This window comes from Corvus hawaiiensis, chromosome 6, assembly GCF_020740725.1.
Source record: "Corvus hawaiiensis isolate bCorHaw1 chromosome 6, bCorHaw1.pri.cur, whole genome shotgun sequence".
Classification (NCBI taxonomy): domain Eukaryota; kingdom Metazoa; phylum Chordata; class Aves; order Passeriformes; family Corvidae; genus Corvus; species Corvus hawaiiensis.
The window spans coordinates 931824-943107 of record NC_063218.1 but is presented as its reverse complement, the minus strand read 5'-3'; the positions used below and the strand labels follow the sequence as shown (position 1 = coordinate 943107).

The 11284-nt window shown below is 52.4% G+C and overlaps 1 long non-coding RNA gene across 1 annotated transcript; it reads left to right on the top strand.

The window, feature by feature from the left end:
* The first annotated feature begins 576 nt into the window (after positions 1-576).
* On the top strand, positions 577-9403 carry LOC125327033. The gene is made up of 3 exons (XR_007204118.1): positions 577-703; positions 8358-8471; positions 9239-9403. It is a non-coding gene; the product is annotated as an uncharacterized LOC125327033 (long non-coding RNA).
* Positions 9404-11284: the final 1881 nt, after the last annotated feature.

Sequence of the window (11284 nt, the reverse complement as noted above, 5' to 3'; positions counted from 1 at the left end):
GTTGATAATAAAGGCTGATTATGTGTTGGTGCAGCAGCAGGGAGTGCTGCTGGAATGGGGGTTCTGGAGCGTTGCGGAGCGGGAGGCAGGGCTGGGGCTGTGTTACTGAACAAACACGACAAGAGCAGCTCTGGCAGCTGCATCCCTGATTTCTGCCTGTCCTCGGCAATCAATAATTTTATTGACTGAGCTGGGCAAATTTCTGTCCCTTGCTTTGCCTGTTTGCAGAGTAACAGAGCTCCAGACAATGATTTATGTGCACAGCTCCAAGGTGTCCCAGGCGCCCACCTCCCGCTGCCTCCTCCCTGGGATGTGGGTGCCTGGAGTCAAACAGCTCCTGGAAAAGTGCTGCTTAAATCAGGGAATCCGGGAATGGGCTGGGTTAAAGGGACCTTAAATCCCACCCATCCCACCCCTGCCATGGCAGGGACACCTCCCACTGTCCCAGGCTGCTCCCAGCCCCAATGTCCAGCCTGGCCTTGGGCACTGCCAGGGATCCAGGGGCAGCCACAGCTGCTCTGGCAATTCCAGCCCAGCCCCTCCCCACCCTCCCAGCCAGCAATTCCCAATTCCCAATCTCCATCTAAAGAGCAGGAAACACATCACCTGCAGGAACTGGGAGGAGAGACTCAGGCAGATGTTGAGCTGAACATCTGGACTTTGGAGTGGGTGCTGTAAAAGGGAACAGAAACCGAAGGGGCAGGTGAGTTAATGGGATGGAAAATCCAATTAACAGGTAGTCCTTAATGAAATAACTTCTTTCTGGTTTTGAAAACGCAATAGGTTAAATAGGTCTGTGAGAAAACTCTTTCAAGCTCATTTAAGGTAAAATTACGGGGAGGGTTGGGAGCAGTGAGGCAGCTGGGGCTCCCAGGTTTCGATCAGTTATTTGGAAAACTTCAGTAAAACTGACAAAACTTGAAGGAAACCTCTGATCATTGAAATTTGTGTGGTTTCCTCCCACCCAGCCCCTGCAACCCGGCCTTAAATAACATTTCTGTTCATTTTGGTTGTGCTGCATGGGGCAGCAGCTGGATGTTGTAATGTGAACACAAACCACGGCGAGAGGCTTGGGGCTGACAAACCTCTTCACTTTTAAATCCACAGTCAAGTGGGCTCTCCGTGACTGCCCTCGCTTTGCCAGGTGCTGTTTTGCCATTTTTTGCTGCCTTTTTAAAAGATATGTTCTGCAATTCAGATGTGTCCGTACTGGGGATGATGCACAGTTGTACTCTGGACTGAGTGCGAGCCGTCTGTCAAAAACAAAAGCTAAATTCTCTGTAATAAAAGCCACCAAAAGATTGATATTTCACATTAAAGGCAGGGCTGAAAAAAAAGCAATTTTGTTTATGGGCAAACCTGTGTCTGGCACATTTTTCATGTCATATAAAGATGGAAATCTCACCTTATGGCTGTAGATTGCCGCTATATTTCAGCCTTTACAATTGGGGACAGCTCTGCATGTGCTGCTCCGTTAAGAGAGATAATTCCCCACGTGTTGTTGGTAGCAGTGAGTCCATCTGAACACATTCCTGCTGCTTCCCAAAGGTGCAGCATTTCCCATTGGCTGCCCATGGCTGAGCTGGTGAAGCACATTCTTCAGGAAATTTGATTTGTATGTGAAACTTGTTTGTTCCTTTCAGCTCCTTTCAAAGCTATTCTGACTCTCTCAGAGCAGCTGTGGCTGCCCCTGGATCCCTGGAATGTTCCAGGCCAGGTTGGATGGGGCTTGGATCATCCTGGGATAGTGGGAGGTGTCCCTGCCATGGCAGGGGGTGGAATGGGATGGGATTTAATTCCTTCCAACCCAAACCATTCCAGCATCCTGTGATCTGTTGTGTCTGTCCCCCAGCACTGGTTTTGTGCCTTGGACTCTGGGGCTTCCTCTAAGGCTTAGGGCTGAGGATGGCAGTGAAAAGGACAGGGGAGGCTCAGGGTGGACAGCAGCAGGAATTTCCCCATGGAAAGGGTGCTCAGGCCTTGGCAGGGGCTGCCCAGGGAGCTTTGGAGTGCCCATCCCTGGAGATGCCCAAGGAATTCCTGGAGGTGGCGCTCAGAGCTCTGGGCTGGGACAAGGTGGGCATCAGGCACAGCTGGGACTCCATGGGCTGGGAGGGCTTTTCCAGCCTCAGGGATCCTGGGATTCTGTGAACACCTCAGCTGAGCTGCTCTCTCTCCATTCCCAGAGCATTTCCTCCCCTGCACTGGGTGCCTCTGACAGTGCCATGATTCCAAGGACTGCCGGGAAGCTGCTGCTGCACAGCTGGCTGCAGCTGGCAGGGACACGGCTGTGCCCAGCCCCATCTCCAGTCCCTGCTGGGCACGGCTGAGCAGGAGGAGCTGCACACCAAGCAGCCACTCAACCCCGCCGTGCCGCAGAGCTTGGATCTCACAAAGCCCTTTGGCCCCAGGGTCAGTATTTGTGCCTGCAGCACCCTCTGCCTGCTCTGGGGCTGCCCATCCCTCTGGCAGTGCTGTGGAAATGTGGGGCAGCACCAGCTGAGGCCTCCAGCAGCATCGCCAGGTGGATCCCGCTGCTCCTGCGGGACCCTTCCCCCGGGAGCCCCCCGGGCTCGTGGAAGCATCCCTGGCCTAGTTCGGGCTGTCAGTCTCCTAGAGAAGCAAAAGGAAATGCAAATGGCTCGGCTGTGCCTCTCCAGGCTTTTGCTCCCTGTGCAATACACACGGATTTGATTTGGCTGCCTTGATCACACACGGAATTCCCACGGGACACTCCAACCTGCCAGAGCAGTCCGGGGACTGGGATGTGCAAAGTAAATATTCACAGTGTTAAATTGGAAAGAAAAAGGCTGGCTTTGCAAGGAGGGTGTTGGCAAATACTGATTTGGGGATCTCTCTGGGCGTGGGAGGCTGCAGGCTGGTCCTGTGCTTCCCATTTCAATCCCTGTTCTCCCCGGCTGCAGCTGCGTGTCCCGAGCGTCCTGCGCTGCCCAGCTGCTGCTGGACCCGGGCACAGCGTCTGCTGTGGGCACACCGAGCCCCCTCCGCCAGAACAGCCAGGGTTTCTGCTCCCTGGAGGGGTAAAACATCCCCAGGTGAAGCAGAGCCTGCCCGTGGGCGGTCAGCTTTTCTGCCTTGCCTGTTTCTGTCTCTCAGCCCAGGGAAATCGGAGCTCCCAGGGAGCCAGGGGTGCTCGCAGGGCACTTTCTGCTGCAGGAGAGTCCCCCCAGCTGCTGCTGTCCCCCAGCTCCAGTGCTGGCACTTACCTGCACCTAAAGCTGGGCCTCCTTCCCCTCCAGGTGCCTCCCCCTCACTCGAGTGACCAGCCCGAGGTCACGGAATCCCAGAATGGGTTGGGGTGAAGGGATCTCAAATCCCACCCAGTGCCACCCCTGCCATGGCAGGGACACCTCCCACTGTCCCAGGCTGCTCCCAGCCCCAGTGTCCAGCCTGGCCTTGGGCACTGCCAGGGATCCAGGGGCACCCTGTTAAATTAATCCTGGTTTGGGTTTTTTTTTTGGTGGGGTTTGTTTGTTTGGTTTGGGGTTTTTTGTTCTGTTTTTTTTGTCGTTGTTGTTGTTGTTTGGTACAGGAGGGAAATGTTGAATTAAAGCTTCTACTCAAGACATTTCCCAGCTACATTTCCTCAGCTGATTCCAAATGTTGGGTCATTGTGCTCCTGGCTTATTGTTGTTATTTACAGGAGAAAATAAAAGAGGGGTGATACAACCTGGAGGAGTTTTTTAAATGAAATGAATGTCTGACAAATTCCTGGAGCTCCCAGGAAGGCTGGAGGAGGCAGTGCTGTGAGAATTGGAGCTTCCTGAGTAACTGCAGGTTTTTTAGAAGTGTTTTTATCACTGATGTGAGGAGGAGAGGTTGGGGCTGGGGTTTCTGTGCAGCTGAACTGAGCACAACAGGACCCCTCCCAGGGGAAGGAGAGGTTCTTTTGTTAATTTTGCAGGGGCAGGCAAAAGATGGGATGTGAACCTGAGCCAGGTGTGTCCAGAAGGCCAAAGGCACCTGGGCTGGGTCGGGAATAGGTGGCAGCAGGACCAGGGCAGGGATTGTTCCCCTGTGCTGGGAATGGGTGAGGCCACACCTCAGATCCTGTGTCCAGTTCTGGGACATGGAGGGGCTGGAGCGTGTCCAGGGCAGGGAACGGAGCTGGGAAGGGGCTGGAGAATTCCTGAGGGAGCTGGAAAGGGGCTCAGGCTGGAGCAAAGGAGGCTCAGGGGGGACCTTGTGGCTCTGCACAAGTCCCTGACAGGAGGGGGCAGCCGGGGGGGTCGGGCTCTGCTCGCAGGGAACAGGGACAGGAGGAGAGGGAACGGCCTCAGGCTGGGCCAGGGCAGGCTCAGGGTGGACAGCAGCAGGAATTTCCCCATGGAAAGGGTGCTCAGGCCTTGGCAGGGGCTGCCCAGGGAGCTTTGGAGTGCCCATCCCTGGAGGTGTCCAAGGAATTCCTGGAGGTGGCACTCAGAGCTCTGGGCTGGGGACAAGGGGGGGATTGGGCACAGCTGGGACTCCATGGGCTGGGAGGGCTTTTCCAGCCTCAGTAATTCCAGGATTCTGTGGGACAAAGTGAGGCAGTGACAGGGGATTTATTTTCCTGCTGGCCTTGGACACCTCAGGATCAAACATTGCACATTTGTGTCCATGGGTCAGGGCAGGGACAGCTGGAATAACACCCAGCATTTCCCTGTGATCCCTGAGAATTCCCTGCCAGCCGTGGATAAGGATTTCTGCTTGACAGGGGGAGTGAAAAGTGGATGAATGGAATTAAGGATCCCACATGGATATGTGACCACAGGGTTTGAAATGGATACAGAAAGGAAGTTATTTGAGAGAGAAAAGCAATTCAGAGCTTCCTGCCAGGCAACACTTGTTCCCAGGGCTCTTCCCACTGTTTCCCAAGATCAAAGGATCATCAGTGCAACAAACTGACGAGAGGCTTTTAAACTTAAAAGAAAAACCTTCCTTGATCCCAAGAACAGCAAAAGTCCACTTTGCTCCTCGGGTTTGGCCACAACAACCTTGGGACTTTTGGGAAAGAATTTCATCCTGAGCAGGGTGAGCCAAAAAATAAAAGGAATTATTTGGTTTCCAGCTGATTGTGGGATAATCTGGCGGTCAACAATTCTTCTGGGAGAAACAGCAGAATGATACTAAATTTGAGTATCCATTTCTTTAAAAAAAGCCTAGAATCCCTCCAGGGACAGCAGAACCAAGAATATTTCATTTTGAAAGAAAATTACTAGAAAAACTGAGTCAGGAGCAGTTTTCTGTTTTGACATCTTTGGAATAAGTTTTTTATAACAAAATTTTGTGGGGGTTTGTGGGGGTTTTTTATAATACACACATTTTACTGATACAGCAAGTTCCAATTTGTCTCTTCCTGGCCCCAATTTGACGTTTTTTCTGAATATTCCTCTTTGAGGAATTTGCATTTTTCAGATGTCGTTCTAATTAAGGATGAAAATGAACCTCAAGGTCTTGACAAAACGGAGCCTCCTCCCTCTGTGTCTGATCTCTGCTGGGTGCCAGCGCAGCACCTGGAATGAGCCCTGGTCAGCAGGGTCCTTCCTGGGGAATTTTATCATGGGATTCACAGGACCTGACAGAAAAGTTCAGCATTTCAGCCACCAGGCTGGGAAGGGAATTCTGGGTATGACCAGGAAATACAAAGGAAAACTTTAGACTGGGACTGGAACTTGTGCCAGCAGAATCAGCTTTTGTGGCTCACCAGGAATTCAGAGGAACACCAGGAAATTCAGGGAAATTCACCCACAGGGTCTGTGAGCTCTGCAGGGTCATGGATTCATGTGGGAAGTTCTGTGGTTTGGATCTCATGGGATAAACTGGGCATCCCTCGGGGCCTCTGGATGTTCCCAGCACAGAGAGTTGTGGATGCAGCACCTTCCCGCCCAGCCTGTCCCTGAATCCCTGTTTTAGGGTGTCCAAAGCACAGTGACCCCACAAAAGCTCATCCATGAGGATGAGACCCCTTTAGCCCCACTCCCATCCTTAGGGAGCACCTTTTCTCCCCCAGATCCCCTTTTCCCAGTTCCCTGCATCCAGCTGGATGTGACCCTGCAGCCTGGATCCCTTCTTCAGCCCCGAGCTGCTTTGAAACCCCATCAGATGCTTCCGCTCCTCTCTCTGTGTTTGGTTTTCCTGCTCCTCTCCTCCTTTAATGAATCCCTCAAAGCAGAAGGTTTCCAAGCCCTGTCTCCCTTTCAAGAGCCTCTCTCTGATCTACCAGAGACTTTTCTCTCATCTGAGGAGTGCACAAGGAGACTTCACTGCTTGCAGAGGAACAGAGGTGCCCAGGAAATTCTCTCCCTGCAGGGCTTTAATCCGTGCCCACAGCAGGGAGGAGAGGTTGTGTTTACTGTTGTTTGGGGCTGTCCTGTTTCTCTGCCTTAGATCTGGGAAATCTGGAATTCTGGGCGTCCATCTCTTTCTGGAAGAAGGGAAGAATCTGTCAGTCGTGGCTGCAATCCCAGAGGAGCCCTTAACTCCAGGGCAGCAGAGGAAAGTGGCTCCTGCATTGCCATTTCCTCCTCTGCATCATTCCCCAGCCTGAAATAATCAGGAGCATCCTGGGATGAGAGGATCCAGCCAGGAAAGCAAAATCCCTGTGCCTCCTTCCTCCGTGTCCCGCTGACTGCAGGGACCTGGATTTCCTCCTGGGCTTGGGGTCGGCCTTCTCCCACCTCTCAGCACCTGCCCCATGAGGTGGAACTTGGGACAAGTCCCAGCTGCTCTCTGGTGCTGGCATGGCCAAAGGATGTTCCCTTTCTTCCCACTCTGGTCTGTCCTTGCGGCCACAGGATCAGTGCATGGATGTGCCTTCCCTCCGTGTCCTCAGGTGAGCCCAGGCAGGGATCCAAGCCCTACAGGTGCTCCTGGAACCTGACTCAAATCCTTTTTTCACCTTCACAACTTCTTACCTCCAGGAGCTGCCAGAGGCTCTTTCCTTCTTTGTCCAAGGGTGCAGATCTGCAGGAATTCCCCGTGGCGGCCAAGTGGCTTCCACCAGCCACTGCAAGGAAGTGGGAAGTAAATTCCAAGTGCCACTGCAGCCTATCCCAAGCTGTCCCCTCGGTGAGAGACTCTCAGCCTGTCCCCTCAGTGACAGACTCTCATCCTGTCCCTGGCTGTCCCCTTGGTGACAGACTCTCATCCTGTCCCCTCGGTGACACTCTCAGCCTGTCCCAGGCTGTCCCCTTGGTGACTCTCCCTGGACTCAGCTCTCCCCAACCCCGGTAACCACCCGGGTGGGCGTCCCTGGCACATCCCTGCAATGACTCTGCCAGATCCTGGTGGCAGGGAGAGTTTTCCTCCTCTCACCCAGGGATAAATTAATCCTTAAAGCGTCTGCAGATGCTTTATTTGTGCAGTAATAGGATTAGCAGGGAATACCCGAGGGAGGATGCTCCGGGAAGGGAACAATTGTGTTCTTTCAGAGAATATTTACATCTCCTTGCTTTGGTGTGTGCATCTCCAGCCGGAGCAGGGAAGGATCCGAAGCACCCTGAGATAATCTGGCTGGAGGAAGCCCTGCTGACGTGGCTTATCAAAGCCAGTGTGTGGCTTGTGGCCTGCAGTGATGTCACTGCTCCTTTCGACCCCCTGTCCCTCTGATGAGCTCCAGACAGCGCTGGCAGGGGCTGGGCGCTCTGCTGTACTTCGATTCCTCCCTCAGGACCCATTTTGGCAGGATTTTTGTGGCGTGGGCATTCCAAGCTCTGCCAAGGGCCTCAGGATCCCACACTGCAGCTGCCCCAGTGTCCCCACTGCCTTTCCTAGAAATCATCCGGTGTGTCTGTGATGGCACACAGGGAATTTGTCTTTTAGTGAGAGAAAACTCTCAATATTTCGTTGTGGATGGGGCAGCAACTGCTTCACCCGAAGCCCTCACTGCTTTCTGAGCAATGCAGGCAGCTTCTGCTGGCTTTGGGACAGACCATGAGCTGATTTTCCCCCAGTGGAGTTTCAGCTCCAGTAAAAATCTGCAGCACAATTCCCATCCAGGTCGTGGCTCCTCTCCGGACAGCCATGGCAGGAGCTGGGCACAGGCTGAGACCTCGGGTGCCTCCAGGCCTTTCTCTGCTCAGAAAGCTCCTTAACACACCAAAATCCTGGGAATGAGAGGGTTGGGAAGTGAGCTTTGGATCAGTGACCTCATATTCAGGTGCAGACTGACACTGCTGGCATGGTCTTGTACAAAAACAAACAAACCCCACAGCAGTGGAAGCTACAGATTCATTTGTGACTTTTTTTTTTGCACTTCAAAAGCATGAATTGAACTATTTTGGGTGCATAAATTGGGAGGGCGAGGATGAGGATGACTCCTGCAATTTGTGTTAATTTAATATTGGTTCTTTCAGCCCAGAGGAGCGAGGAGGTCACACTGCAGGATGTTACCAGGAGGAGCTGGTAACACATTCCAGCGTGTCTGGGAAGATTTTGCCTCACCCCTTTCCCTGCAGGAGCTGCAGGAGGTAGGTCAGGAGGCTGAATTCCTGCAAGGATCAAGGGCAGGGTGGATTCAGCTCCTTGTCCCAGACCTGACATCTGCAAGGCCTGGAGGGACAGGAGCCAGGGAATGGCTTCCCAGTGCCAGAGGGCAGGGCTGGATGGGAGATTGGGAATTGGGAATTGCTGGCTGGGAGGGTGGGGAGGGGCTGGGCTGGAATTGCCAGAGCAGCTGGGGCTGCCCCTGGATCCCTGGCAGTGCCCAAGGCCAGGCTGGACATTGGGGCTGGGAGCAGCCTGGGACAGTGGGAGGTGTCCCTGCCATGGCAGGGGTGGCACTGGGTGGGCTTTGAGGTCCCTTCCACCCCAAACCATTCCATGATTTTACAGCCTCGTGCTTTGGTTTTAGTACCAGATTTTTGCTCAGCATTCCCCACGTGTTGGCTGTGTTGCTGTCGGGGCTGCTCCTCCCCACCAACAGATTTCCATTTGTTGATCTCCTACTCCTCTGCACCATTTTTCTGTGGAGGGGATCCCAGCATGCCGAGGGTGGATGTTTGGCACAGGAATGCCATCCTGCTGCAGTGTCCAAGACAGAGGAAACCTCAGTACTTCATTTTCTAGCCTGGAGCTCAGAGATTCCCACTGAACTGGGGATTCTCTTCCTGCCTCCTGGTTGTTTATGGCTGGGGCTTGAACAGAGCCTTCCAGCTGGGATCAGGTACCCAGAGACAGCTCAGGCAGAATTCCGGGCTGTGGAATTCTCTGAATTCCTCTCATTTCTTTTCCACAGACACACACTGGTCTCTGACACAGCAGCTCTGGAAGTTCCTGGATCCAGGTCACTTTGGGTGAACCTCATAGTGCAGGAAGTCAGTCTGGTGGAGGAGCCCTGTCCCCACATCTGTCCCTGAGCAGAACCTGTTATTCATTTCTTCTAAATAAATACCTGTAACTGCGTTGGAATATTCGACTCCATCCTCCTGGATAAATAATCCATGATCTCTCTGGCTTTGCCAACTTTTGTGAATGCCAAAGTTTCTTATCCACCCCCTGCCTCAGTGTGATATCGAAATTCACACCGAGCCATCTCAGCAAAAGGCTTTGCATGCAACAGCAAATCCCACTCAGAAAACAAATGATCCAACTCGGGAAAAAACTCCGGGAATGGGTTTGTAAATGCGTGGGCACAACTGCCTCTGCCAGAAGAGTTTATCAGGTTGTCCAATCGCTGCAGCGAGCACCACGTAACTTATCACTTATCGGGAGACAGCAGAGCACACTTTTCAAATGCTTATCTGCTTATCTGCAGCATAACAATGGGAAAACTCCTGCAAAAAACCCCTTTTCCCATGGTCATGGATATTCAGCGAGAGGCAGATCAGAGCCAGGGGTTGCTGGATGTCAGCTGGTTGCTGTGATGGGTGTGATTATGGATTTATACATCCCCACGCTGATGGTGGGGCTGAAACGTTCGTGCCAGGGCTCTTTTCCATTCCAGTGTTCCCAGAGGGTTTCCTGGGGTCAGTAGTAGCTGTAACCTTGAACGTTGAAATGTTTTATTATTCCTGAAGAGGGGGAAGTACAACTTCCAAATGGAAAATCGTGTGTGGTGGTGGAAGGTCTGCCCAAGGAAGAGGAGCTGAACTCGGAGTTTTTAGGGATATTAAAGGAAAATTAAAGGGGGATTATCAGCTTCTCTGCTTTTTCTCTGAATAAAAATCGGGATGTTTTCTGGGCTTCCACAGCCTGAAGCTCTCTGCTAAATTTCTTACAGTTAAGCAGATGATAACACAGGAGATTATAAATGCAGAAATCTTGGAAATGTGGAGGAGAGCCCTGTTTGCTTACTAAGGCATAAAAACTTCTTATTGGGGACTTAGATCTCAGTCATGTACTTTTAATTTGATTTTTTTGTCGTGTTCTCTGACCACATTTCTTCCAGTTTTTCTGTGACATCGGGTGTGTGCAGAGAGCAAGACGGAGCCAAACATCTGAGAAAGGATTTTATTTGCAAATTAACCTGCTGTGAGGGCGTAAGGCTGAGCTGTGCATCCATGGGATCCTCTGGGGGTCAGGTCTTCCCAGAGCAGTCCCACAAACTAGGAGGGATGGGGATCTCTGGGTTTTACCATGGAACCATTTAGGCTGGAAAAGACTCCAACATCATCGAGTCCAGCTGATGCTCCATGTCCCTCTTGAAAGTTTAGGTGACAGTTCTGCTTTTTCCAATTTGTTTTAGTCTCAAGCTGAAGAGTTGTGGTTAATTCCTGTTTCCAACAGGAATCTCTTGCTGAAGCAGAGCGTTCCAAGGTGTCCTGGCGTGTTCCCTGCTCTGGGCAGGACCTCCAGGCCTGCTCTGCTCCTGATTATCACACCTCTGGAATATTGAGTAACCTGGGGGGAGTGAAGACCTGGAGGGTTGGAAAATGGAATAATTTTACAAAATCAGTCCCTGTGCCTGGGCGGGGATGATGTCCCGTCAGCGCCAGCAGCACTGACTCACCACTGTGTGAATTCCCTCCAGTTCTGACTCCTCAATCCCGAAGTGCTTCGCAGGCAGTTTTAGGGAAGCACTGAAATGCATTTGCTGTGGATGCTGCGAGTGCTCTTCTGGCTGAAAGCAACACCAACACGGGGAGGTTGCTGTGCTGGCTGCTGGGAAAGGCCCTGCCCTGAGCAGGTGAGGTTTTCCTCAGGCTGTGCAGGAATGCTGTGGAAAAGGGGTGATTTGGCTGCCCCGCCTTGCTGGGAGGAGATAAAGGTGGGATGGAAGGAAAACTGCCCTGCAAATCCCTGTGGCTGTGTTTCCCCCACAGGCACTGCGGGATGAGAGATC